The sequence below is a fragment of the Berghia stephanieae genome, chromosome 3 (genome assembly GCF_034508935.2).
Source record: "Berghia stephanieae isolate SIO BIC M18660-M18661 chromosome 3, UCSD_Bste_1.3, whole genome shotgun sequence".
NCBI classification, from domain to species: domain Eukaryota; kingdom Metazoa; phylum Mollusca; class Gastropoda; order Nudibranchia; family Aeolidiidae; genus Berghia; species Berghia stephanieae.
The window spans coordinates 63827853-63840352 of NC_088362.1; the positions used below are offsets into that span (position 1 = coordinate 63827853).

The 12500-nt window shown below is 37.3% G+C and overlaps 1 protein-coding gene and 1 long non-coding RNA gene across 3 annotated transcripts in view; one reads left to right on the forward strand and one right to left on the reverse strand.

Annotated features, from left to right (window-relative positions):
- Positions 1 to 12500, forward strand: part of LOC144968186 (uncharacterized) — a 53019-nt gene that overhangs the window by 9366 nt on the left and 31153 nt on the right. The gene's annotated exons all lie outside the window — the stretch shown is intronic.
- Positions 2152 to 3794, reverse strand: LOC144968187 (uncharacterized). Its single transcript, XR_013644540.1, has 3 exons — positions 3560 to 3794; positions 2899 to 3014; positions 2152 to 2539 (listed from the first exon to the last, which is right to left on the reverse strand). It is a non-coding gene; the product is annotated as an uncharacterized LOC144968187 (long non-coding RNA).

Genomic DNA, 12500 nt, shown 5'->3' on the forward strand with positions numbered 1-12500 from the left:
TGAAATATAGCTGGAACCACGAGTTATTGCCCTTTAAAGGTGACAAAATACATTTTTTCAACATTTTATTTTTTTTTCTCAAAAAATTACGGTTTTATAAATATTTTATAATGATGTGGTTATTTTGCTATTCCCTTGCGTACTTTTGACTCAGAAAATATTTTTCCATTTGAATTTTATTGAAATATATAAGAAAATACGAAATTCAATTGGGATTTTTCAGGAAATTTTAAAAAAATAATATCTCCTTCCTGGAAACTGTTTAAATGGTTTAGAATCTGACATATATTTGAAATGCCATGCATTTCAAAAACATTTTTTAATCTTCACATCCTCTAAAATCAAGCAATATTAATTTGATTAAAAAAAAAACAATAATAGACAATTCAACCGCCAAAGCAAGTACCCCTTCTCCTCCCGACACACACGTACAATCACTCTCAAACATAAGAGTACAATGTATCTCTATCATATAGCAAATAACACGTTTAAATTTATATATAAATATATATAATATATATATATATATATATATATATATATATATATATATATTGTACAATACATATTTATTCAATGAAGAATTGAACCATTTACAACATTTTTTTTCTGTGTACATATTTAACAGCAGCATTATTATAGATTTACATCCCTTTTTTAAAATTACATTGTTGAAAACATACAATTGAAAAACGTGTTTAAAGTCAATCATTGTCTCTAGAACATTGACCATTGCAGGCACATAACAGAGTAGGTGGACGAGATGCCTTAACACAATTGCATATTTTGGAGCATCCCTTTGATGAACAGTTACATTTAATCAGATTTTGTGAGGCATGTGTAAGGTCATTCAAAGTGGACCACTTTGGCATCCCATCTTCTTTCCAACCAAAATCTGATTTGGAAGGAAGACTAGGGTCTTTAGCAAGAGAGCGTTTCCATACATAACCAGCTTGGTAAACTGCTCGATTTAAATGCTGTTTGAGAGCTTCACGAGTTGGTGGCATATTGTCTGGAAGGCGTGAATTTTTTGTAAAAAGTTCACGCCGGCATTCATTGACAGCAGATAAGTTGGTTGCTCTGTCAAACAACAGACAAATCTCTGGATGATGTTGAAATACTTGTCTCTTTATAGAACTGGCAAATTCTTTTACTAGTTTCAGCTGTAATATCTTTTACCCTAGCATAGGAAATTGATAAACCCAGAGCAGACAGTTTATCAATAAGACCTTTCTTTCTGGTTTTGGCAAAAACCATGACTCCTAAATAAACGGGGATTGGGGTTTCCTTGGACAACTGTTTTCTAGTGCTACCTGAATTTTGCGGACTTTTGTTGTTGTGGTTCAACATGATATACTGTGAAATTGTCATGGAATGTCGATTCTGATGACCTAAACTTAGCGAACACTGACCACTTCAAATGCCATTCACAATTTTCACTAATTTGTGTGGTACACTATTGACAATGCTATCATGATCTATATTGATGGGTGATATGAATGTATGATTTCTTATTTCTGCTCTTATAATATCAACTGCTTTTTGTATTGCAAGATCATCATTTAAATCTAAATCGGAAATAGCTGCTTGTGAAATAATATTCCCCTCTTTGAAAGTAAGCAAGACTTCCCGCCCATCCCTGTATTCCATTAAGGAAGGAACTCTCGATAGTAAATTTTCTTTGAATCTAGTTTTATGTACATATACATCCGACAAATTTATGGCATTTAATTTTTACAAAAGTAAATTGTAGAGATCATTCAGCTTAAACACAACATTTGTGTCTGTGCGAGCTTGTTGTTGATCAATAAAATTGACAATATCCTGTTTGCATTCTGCAATGTGTGTTTTGTATTTGTTGTCTGAAGAATTTTACATCTAAAATCGTCTGCTCTTCTGTGGAACAGTATAAGGCAAGGCTTATGATACTTTGCTTCCACCGCAATAAGATCACCCTCCGCAAATACTCTAAGAATACTTGTATCTGAAAGAAGGACAGCTTCCTTGTAGACTTTTTGTGAAAGAGCAGGAGTCCGGACCTCAGTCAATTCCCCTTCACAACCCTTACAACACAAGCAGTGTTTGCTTATTTGTGATGTGTTTAATGTGCCTCTTGTATCAGGACTTGCAACTGCTTCACTATTACATTGATTTATCTTCTTTGCAAGCCTTTTGAGTTTTGATTTAGGAAACCTGTGTCTTCAATTCTTATGGTAAAGTCCATCATTGTCTCTCAAAAAACTAGCAAGACATTTCACAGGTTGGTTAATATTGAATTTCTATGCTATTGGCAATCTACCTGAGTCATGAAAAAGTTTGATATCCTCAGAAATGGCAATATAAGTGTCTTCAATACAATTTAACTTGGTTGCTTTTTTAGGGTTTGTTAGAGGAGAATTTTCAATGGTTTCTTGACAAAACAGGCACTTCGACCAGTCAATTTCAGGGGAAGCTTGATCGAGTCTTGGAACTTTGTTCAGATTTTTACAGTCGACAATGGATGTCTGCCGCTTCTTTCCTCCTGCCATATTAGCGCATTCTAGGAAGGAAAGAAAAATAAATCAAAACCCCATGACATACTCAAGAGACAATATTTAAAGTTATTTCCTACAAAGTGTGAATTACGTAGTTTCTCAAGTTACAGAAAATGTTACCATCTTAAGGCGATATAGGGTAGCTTGAGAGATGACAGAATGAACAAGTTTGTGTGCGTGCGAGTGTGTGTGTGTGTGTGTATGCGTGTTAGTGTGTATTTGTGTGTGTGTTTGCGTGAGAAAGGTTAAACACATATTAGTTGACGGGGCTTGGATAGCTCAGTGGTAAGATTCTCTGCAAAACAACAATAAAACAACAACAACAACACCAACACACACACAACGAACACATACTTCCAAATACCTGTTAGAATGGAACTTTAGTCCTTGCAATCTTGACCATTCAACAAATCAAACTAGCATTCCCATTTGACGAGGTCCCCAGGCATGATGCTTTTAAGGAAACAAAGGACTGTGAGGCTGGCAAGTTACAGTAGAAATATAACAAACAAGTCAATACATTGTTTAAAAAAAACAAACCTGAACATGCAAAAGGTAAAGCAATGTATGTGAATATTAGCGTGTATTGGTAGAATTGTGTGTGGAGATGTTCTTTTTTTGATCAACTGAGTTAATAATAAATTAGTTATGTTTTTTTCTTTCTCGGTCAGCAGTAATGATAAACAGCGTTATTCTATCATCAATCATCGACAGGCTAATCTATATCTAATCGAATCTAAAAGGGTCTAAATTTAGTACTGACATAGCACATGTAACTTATATTATACTAAGATAGAAAAATATGTTCAGATCCAAGCATGGGCCATAATCTTACTCTATCTTTTGCATCCTGGGGGCTTATGATATGACTGTGACTCAGCTTTGATCTGACCCAATTCTTTTTTCACAACTCAATTCTTTTGTCATACATTGCGCAATACTTATCGCACTAGCATGCGCATAAAGTAAAATAAAATCACGATGATATAAGACATTTATAATAGATGAAAAAGATTGTTCCTTACCTTTTCAATGAATATCGATTGCACAAAATAAAATTGTAGTTTGTTGACATCGTTCAAAAGACAAAACTCATTCTCTCAGTTATTTTTTAGACAACACATGATGCCATTGTCGGTAGATGGAGCTGTCGTTATCTCGAAGGGAGAGGCGGTGACAGATGACAAAACCGCATTTCGATTTAGCATTATTGTACTGTACACAATGGTTGAAAGAAACCTCTTTAACTGCTTTAAATATATTTTTTTAGTCTCTTGTTGTTCTTTTTTTCGTTTACAGGTGCTAAGACATCCTAGTACATACTTAGTAAAGGATAGGTCGACCTAATGACTCATAGTTTTGTTGCACGGGCAAAAAAGGACAATTTTTATTGGGGTTTTTTCTGCGGTCAGAGGACCAAAAAAATGTTTTAAAATAATTAAAAGCTAGATTTTTGGTAAATAATAATGGAAAACATTAAAACAAAAATATCTCCACGATCAAAAACTAATCAAGATGTTCTTAATGGGTGAGAATGTTTTTTTAAAAATAATTTTGTCACCGAGCGCCAAAACGTCACAAAGTGCGCGTTTTCACTAGACTTTACGACGAATTTTAAGTTCTTTTCAATAAAAATGATATTTGGAGCCACCTATTTTTCGAATCTTCATAATTTTCTGCACCAATTTGTATACTTAGTTTGCTGGTTACAAAAAGTGCACAAAACGCACGGAACTTGCCGCTAAGAAAACGGACTATACAGGTTATCCCTAACATCTGCTTTAATTAGTCATATTGATACAAATCTATGACGGACTTTGGCTGTTCCTATTTATGAATTTTATGCCTTGTTATTTTCAATTTTACCTAACTATGTAATTAATTACTTATTTCTTTCCTTTACTGAGGGGTAGCCAAAGTAATTATAAATAAATAAATTGATTAATGATGATAGTGGTGGTGGTGATAGTTATAATAATAATAATAATAATAATAATAATAATAATAATAATAATAATAATAATAATAATAATAATAATAATAATAATAATAATAATTAATAATAATAATAATGAAATAATAATAATAATAATAATAATAATAATAATAATAATAATAATAATAATAATAATAATAATAAATAATAATAATAATAATAATAATAATAGTAATAAAAATAATAATAATAGTAATAATAATGATAATAATTTTAATAACATAAACATTTATAAAGGAAGAAAAGCATAGTTGGAAGTTCCAATATCTGTCCTGTGTTCACCAATATTCCCTGACCACTACCTGGAAATAGTTCTCTGAATTTGTCCGAGGTAATATTAAAATTATAATGCCTTGACATTATTCTTATCATTATAATCTGTGTGTTTTGGTTTGGTTTCTAGTATTGTTTGTGGTGTGTGAGTGTGTGTCTTTTGTTTGTTTTATTGTTTTTGTGGTGTGTTTGTGCATGTGTGTTTTTTTGATTATTCTTTTGTTGGTTTTTTTTGTTTGTTTTTTTTTTTTCGTTTTTAAAATTTTTGTTTATTATTTTTGTTTCGTTCTGGGTTTTTGTTTGTTTGTTTGCTTTGTATTTGTTTATGTTGTTTTAGTTTTTTAAATATATTTTATATTATTACTTCCTTTCCAAGTGTATTCTGTTCGGTCCACTTGCTCTTTTCAATTTACAATTTTTACTTCGTCTTTTTTATTTTTTGTTCTTCTCCCCTTCTTAAGAAAAAAGAAGAAAAAAAATATATAAACAACTGAGATCTGTTGCTGTTTATTTCCGGTTGCATGTCAATGATTTCACTCCCCTTGTTGAATGGAATCGTCTCGTGGAGCGGAAAACAAGACAAAATGTTTGTGAGGATTCACGTAATGCGTTCGTTGAGCGTGACAAACGTTGTTAGAATCTCTTTCAAGGCTTGTCCCGGCACCTGCTCCTTTCCACGGAATCGCTTTATTATCAATTTCATCATTATGCTCAACCATGCAACGAGTTGTCGCCCCTTGTTTGTCATCTTGACCGATCCAATGCTTCTGTTTTCGGCTTATTCCATTCAATTCTATCTTCTTCTTCGTCGTCGTCGTCGTCGTCTTCTTCTTCTTCTTTCTTCTTCTTCTTCTTCTTCTCTTCTTCTTCTTCTTCTTCTTCTTCTTCTCTTCTTCTTCTTCTTCTTCTCTTCTTCTTCTTCTTCTTCTTCTTCTTCTTCTTCTTCTTCTTCTTCTTCTTCTTCTTCTTCTTCTTCTTCTTCTTCTTCTTCTTCTTCTTCTTCTTCTTTCTTCTTCTTCTTCTTCTTCTTCTTCTTTCTTCTTCTTCTTCTTCTTCTCTTCTTCTTCTTCTCTTCTTCTTCTTCTTCTTCTTCTTCTTTCTTCTTCTTCTTCTTCTTCTTCTTCTTCTTCTTCTTCTTCTTCTTCTTCCTTCTCCTTCTTCCTTCTTCTTCTTCTTCTTCTTCTTCTTCTTCTTCTTCTTTCTTCTTCTTCTTCTTCTCTTCTTCTACTACTACTACTACTACTACTACTACTACTACTACTACTACTACTACTACTACTACTACTACTACTACTACTACTACTGCTTCTACTTCTACTTTCTCTTCCTCCTCCTCCTCCTCCTCCTCACCATCATCGTCGCCGTCGTCATCTGTTTATCGCAACCTACACAAGGAAGCGATACATGCATTATACATTATGTTTTCTAAAATCCAATACTTACGAATCTTCAAGAGGCTGCAGGTAATCCAGACCATTTCATCGAAACATCCGGCGTGTACTTATTTGCAAGTCTGATAATGGAAATGCTCTCAAACCAACGCAAAATAGTCCCCATTACAACAATGCTAATACGAGTCCGGTTATCAGACCTGCAAAATGTTCAGGTCGGACACGCCCAATCTTGTATAGCAGGAACGAAATTGACGTCACTCGGCTCCTTGTTATTCTTTTGTAGCCAGACATTTTTATGAGTTGTTCTCATTAATTTATAAATCAGACTTATAAATTTTCAAAGTTACTCAGACATCGTTTTGTGTGTTGGTAGTACGTTATATCCGGCCGGCGGATGGTGTGAGCATTTTACCTAAACGTACAGCATCAATTGATACCGTTAATTTTGTTATTTAGCAAGTTGTTGTGATATTTGAAATAGCTGTTGTGTATAGCTACACTATCATCATCTCCCTTCTAATGGATTTAATGTGTCGGAAAATGCGTAGGTTTGAGAATATGACAGGAATACTAGCATTAGGAATCTCAATTGCTTCGAGGAAATACATGAGAATTATGAAAAAAAAAATAACAGCAACAAAGAGAAAATTTATAGACAGATAGAATAAAGTAAAATTATTTTTTTAAATATAAAAAATCAAAGAAAAACAAACAAACAAAAAGACAGAACCCCCCCCCCCCCCCCCCCCAAAAAAAAATAAAAAAATAAAAAAATACAACAACAAAATACAAAATACAAAAAAAAAAAAAACATTAAATAAACACAATATTATTATTCTCGGTAAAAGTAAAATTTGGTAAATCCGCCCAGCCTTGCCCGTGATTGAAACAATAAATGACAGATAAATATGAAATTTATGTGTATCACATTTCCACGGATTAACCATGCTCAATGCCCTGCAAAACATTTCATTCATTCCACCAGCAGGCCATATGGAATCCTAATTCCGTTTCATACAATACCAGCTGTCTGTTAGCCATCCTTTTTGATCTAACACTGTCACTGTCTGTAGCCAGGTAGACATCTATACCTGAGTCGATTGGTGAGCTGAATGTCCTAAAATTGAGGGACTTAGTGTTTGTTACTTTCTATGTAACTCGTGGCATACTAAAAAAAAGTAATGATAATAATGTTATGATGATGATGATAATAATAATAATAATAATAATAATAATAATAATAATAATAATAATAATAATAATAATAATAATAGTAATAATAATGATGATGATGATAATAATGACAGAGAAAAAAAGGAAAAGACAGAAAGAAAAACAGCTAATCAGATAGAATCGTGTGACAATTCTCTATCACTTTTCGGTACCGGTTCATTCAGGCATTATACCGTCTGGAGACGATAGTGTCACATTTATCACTTTTTGATACGTGGTTTAACTCAACGTATTACAGTAGTCGCCGGATTCCAGCACGCTCTGCAATACAGCACGCTGGAACTGGACGACCGAATGTATTGGCTACCCTAGGATTTCGTCACGCTCCGATTCTAGCACGCTTTTTGGCTTTGCCGACAGTGTGCTTGAATCCGGCGAGTACTGTCCCTCCTTGAGACGTGTCAGTGTCACAATTTTCTATAATTTGAGTTGTATTGACTGGGTTGGTAGTTGTGTGCAATAATTAGTCAAATTGCGGTGTAGAAAAGTGGATGTTGCCGGGTCGATTTGTGTGTCATCAGCCTGGGAGATGTTATGGATTTACAGACAACACCTTCCTATCGAGGCTGCAGTGCTTTCAAAGGGAAACCAAAAAAAAAAAAAAAAATAATAATAATAATAAAACAAAACCAAATAAAAATACACGTTTGGCCAGAGAACTCGTCCTTCAAATATTGATTGAAAATTGACCCTTATCTTGACAAAAACGTCCAAACCGTGAGACTTAAAGGAAATCCCGGGTTTAATTTTTTTTGTTTGTTAAGGTGAAGGTCATTTTAATCCATAGATATTTCAGGAACGAGTTTTCTGGCCAAATTTTTAAAACGTATTTTTTTTTCTTGCTTATTCAGATCACGACAGTCTGACCTTTGTGGTGACACAATCCCAATGGTACACCAGCCACTTGGGTTGTCTGTGTTCCTGTGTAAATCATTTATTGTGACAAAAAAATGCGTAGGCGTGCGAATATTATGAGGAAATTTATTTATTGTAAATTTATGCTTTATTACGGAAGCTATGGAGGTGTCTCCATATATAAGTCAATCATAGTTTGTCATTCCAAAAATCGCTGCTCTATGTATATAGAGGACGCTAGTCTTTCGCAGAGTAACTTCTTACCAGATCTAATAGACCCAGCTACCTAATCACTGCTAAGTGGACAGGGGGATCAGAAAAAGATAAATAAAAAAATCTCGTCAGCGCTTTTGATCGATCTCTCGGCCCCTTTGCTCGTGAAGAGCGTGCTCTACCAACTGAGCTATCGGGACCCCAGAAACGGTGGAGCATAAACGTAAATATCTCTCATCATGTTAGCCTTCTATATAGCTATATTATAGAAGGCCTTGGTTGAATTCAGATAGATCGTCTGTGTCATCATTTGTGTCATTGTCATCTTCATCTTTTGCTGCCCCACATACAAACCGCGTTTTCCAACATTGAGTTCATGGCAGCGAATTGGACGAGATTCTCCACCAGGCACGTCTGTAACTGTCCAGACTTGTTATATCTGGACGGGACATGCTGGATAGTCCCAAGAGGACCGCTATCTTTTTGCCCGGCGCTTCCCAGAACTGACCCAAGGGGAGAGAACTTTACAATGTGGGGAACCATCTCACTTTCGTTCTCTATTCATTTCAAACACCCCCTGGGAGGCTGCGGACACTTTCTCGCCTGAAATTAGACGCAGGCAGCTCGACAATGTCATGTCGTCACCCCCTCTGCACCCCACCCCCCCGCCCCACACACACACACACACACACACACACACACACACACACACACAAACACACAGTCCACCTCTTGTCTCTTCCTAACTCTTCTGTTCTCATTAGTTCTTCTCCCCTCTCTAATAACTAACCACTCAATCCGTAGTTTTGGATGGTCTTGCTTGGGTTTTGGTCTGCCACTACAAATACCCCCCCCCCCCCCCCTCCCCCCCCCAACACACACACACATAACGCCTCTTCTCACCACTCATCTTAGCTATGAGCATCAAAGGGATATAAAGTAAGAGAGAAAAAATATTGGGGACTCCTTGAGGGTTTTTTCTTTCTTTATCTTCATACCCCCCCCCCCCCTCCTCCTCCCCTGCCCTCCATTAAAAAAAATACTGGAGATGGTCTGGCCCGACTGTCAGCAAATTTAAATCAGCACACCCTAGGGGACTGGGATCACAACATCGGTAATTAGTAGTGGTTGCCCTCCATGTTTGCGTGCCCCCCCCCCCCCCCCCACCTCCTTAAAAATATATCTTCTGTCTTTCCCTTATCTCGTATGCAATATACAGAGAGAGAAAGAGATAGAGAGAGATGGGGGGGGGGAGACAGGGAGAGAGAGAGAGAGAGAGAGAGAGAGAGAGAGAGTAAAGGATTTAGTAAAGTTTAAATAATATTGAGAGAGGAGGAGAAAAGATCGGACGAGAGAGAGGGAGAGAGAGAGAGAGAGAGAGAGAGAGAGAGAGAGAGAGAGAGAGAGAGAGAGAGAGAGAGAGAGAGAGATGTTTCATAAATTGAAAAGGAAATAAAGAAGTAGAAATAAGATGTGAGGAACGAGAGGGACGAGATTATTAAGGAGCGTGGGGAGGGTGTTGGAATGGGTCCTTAAAGCTAGGGGGGGGGGGGGGGGAGGGGATGTAAGGAGGTGAAGGACTCATTAGTAAGGGAAACGCTGAGCGTGAAATGGAATCAGCAAGACAATACTGGGATGAGGTTTCTTTTAAGCTATGCTTGGTTGCCTCGATATCCCAGCGCAGCCATTGTCTTAGCTTGGTGCGTCACAACGATGTTACAAGCAGACGTGCTTGGAAAAAAACACTTTAAAAAATTTGGTCAGAAAACCCGTCCTTCAAATATCGATGGATTAAAATAACCCTCATCTTGCCAATTGTCAAAAACTCTCAAATTATCTGAGATTTCACGGAAGTCCCAGGTTTGAGAGTTTTGTCAAGATGATCGACTTTTTGACCTATCGATATCGATATTATCGAGTTTTCTGGCCAAAATGTTAAAATGCGTGTTTTTTCCGCGTACGGCTGAAGAGACATGCAGGATTTCCTGGTAATCGGGATGTTGTTTTCAGATTGCCAGTTTCTGTGATTTCCTCAATCCGAATTTTGAGGGTCGCATCGCTGGGATTACGTTCATTTTAATCAATTGTCTTCTTTTTCCTGCCGTTGGGAGTTTTCCAAGTAAATTTGTAATATTATGGAATTTGAGACACTGTAATTTGACGACGTCAGTTTTATAAATGGTTTCCCGCCCTTTCTTAATTCTTCTCTGATCTGATATTTGTTTATTTGTTTGTTTAATCGCGAAGTGGTGTATGTGTGGGGGGCTGGGGGTAAATTTTTATCGATTGTTTTATGATAAATTTTATTTTTGGTGTTGGTGGAATTTTTTTCTTTCTTTTTTTTTTCCGTGACGTGCTCAGATTTGCATGTCTGATATCCGAACGCAAGTATGGGCTTGATTTAACTTTCTTGAAATGGACTATATTTTGCGTTGGTTTGAGAGTATTTCCATGACAACAACGAGTCCATAACAATCTCAGACCTGCATATAGATACACGTCACTTGTCAACTTTCACGAAAAACCTTAAATTTCGTGGGGGGGGGGGGGGGGGGGGGGGGTTCACGGTAAATGTTATTGTTTGTCCAGGGAACTGTTCTTTGGCTGATAGAATATGATATGATCTGGCTACTGCCAAACTGTCCGGCATCCTTTGTATTGAAATATTGTAAACAGAGGGGGGGGGGGGGGGGGGAAGAACTGACCGTTGGATTTTAGGCAAACGTTCTGAAAGTCAAGGGTGTAGGATATTCTTGACATTCGCATCTCTTCCTCTTACACGTTTCCAAACAGCCAGATTCTGTCCCCACCAAAGCAGACTAGAAACTGTTAAGAGAGGTTTGGTCCCTACACATTGTTCCGACATACCCCTTCTATCCAAACATAATATTATAATATATACACATACACTACTAACATTTACTTTAGAATATTGAGTGCCTTTATAACTTATACCAAAACGCCATCACTTACAGTCCAATCACGATCTCTCAACGTTCACCCACTTCCGTTCCAGCTTGTTTAGGCATTCATGGAAAACGTCCCGTCCATTCACGCGGTCCCGATTTCCTTTTGTCTACTGGCTCCATCTTCCTTTTGGACCGGTCAGCGTCAAAACATTGGCATTTTGGACGGAACATCGCGGTCTGTTGACGTTCATTCAATTACGCCAGCGTGCAGACATGACTGGGCATCCAGGACGAGCCCCCATATGCCCACAAAATAGCCCCTTCCCCCCCCCCCCCCCACCCCAATCCACCCCGTTCCCTAGTCATCGCTGTTCCTATCTTAATTGGCTGCCATTTAAAGTTTTTTGCCTTTGCTTGCCGGCACCGTCATCCATCACGGAAAGAAACACTCACTTTCAACCCCCCCCCCCCCCCCTTCCTCCAAAAAAAGAAAAAAAATCTCAACATTCGCTCAGATATATTTGACCACCACCACCACCCACTTCACTCCCTCCTTCTTCCCCCCCCCCCCCCCCCCCCCCACCCCTTCCCCTTTCCTTCCACATATATCGTTCACGTCCTGTGTACAAAAATAAGAATTAATGAATAAACCGGATATTATTTCGTTGCTCTGGTTTTCTAGTTTTTAGTTGTTCAATAAAAGAGAAAATCATAAGCACTCCTCGCACCTCTCTTGCTCAAAGAAAAATCGGATGCCCACGACGGGGCTCGAATCCAGGAGCTCCGGGTTGTAAGTGCGATGCTTTATTCGCTCGGCCACCCTGCCTCCCTAAAGGGAGGTGATAAATAATGTTATGTTTGAAAGCACGTTCGGTGTTCGTAACCGAAGAATTGAGAAATATGAGAATTACCGCAGAGTTAAGTGAACAGTCAATTTTAATGGTAGGAGATTTTAAAAACAAACAATCATACAAAACACAACAACAAAACCCTCTGCGTCTCCTAGGAAGGGGATTTGGTTTGGGGGGGGGGGGGGGGGGGGGGGGGGGGAGACACTAATAATAGAGTAATGAGCATGTGGGGGAGGCTGAGG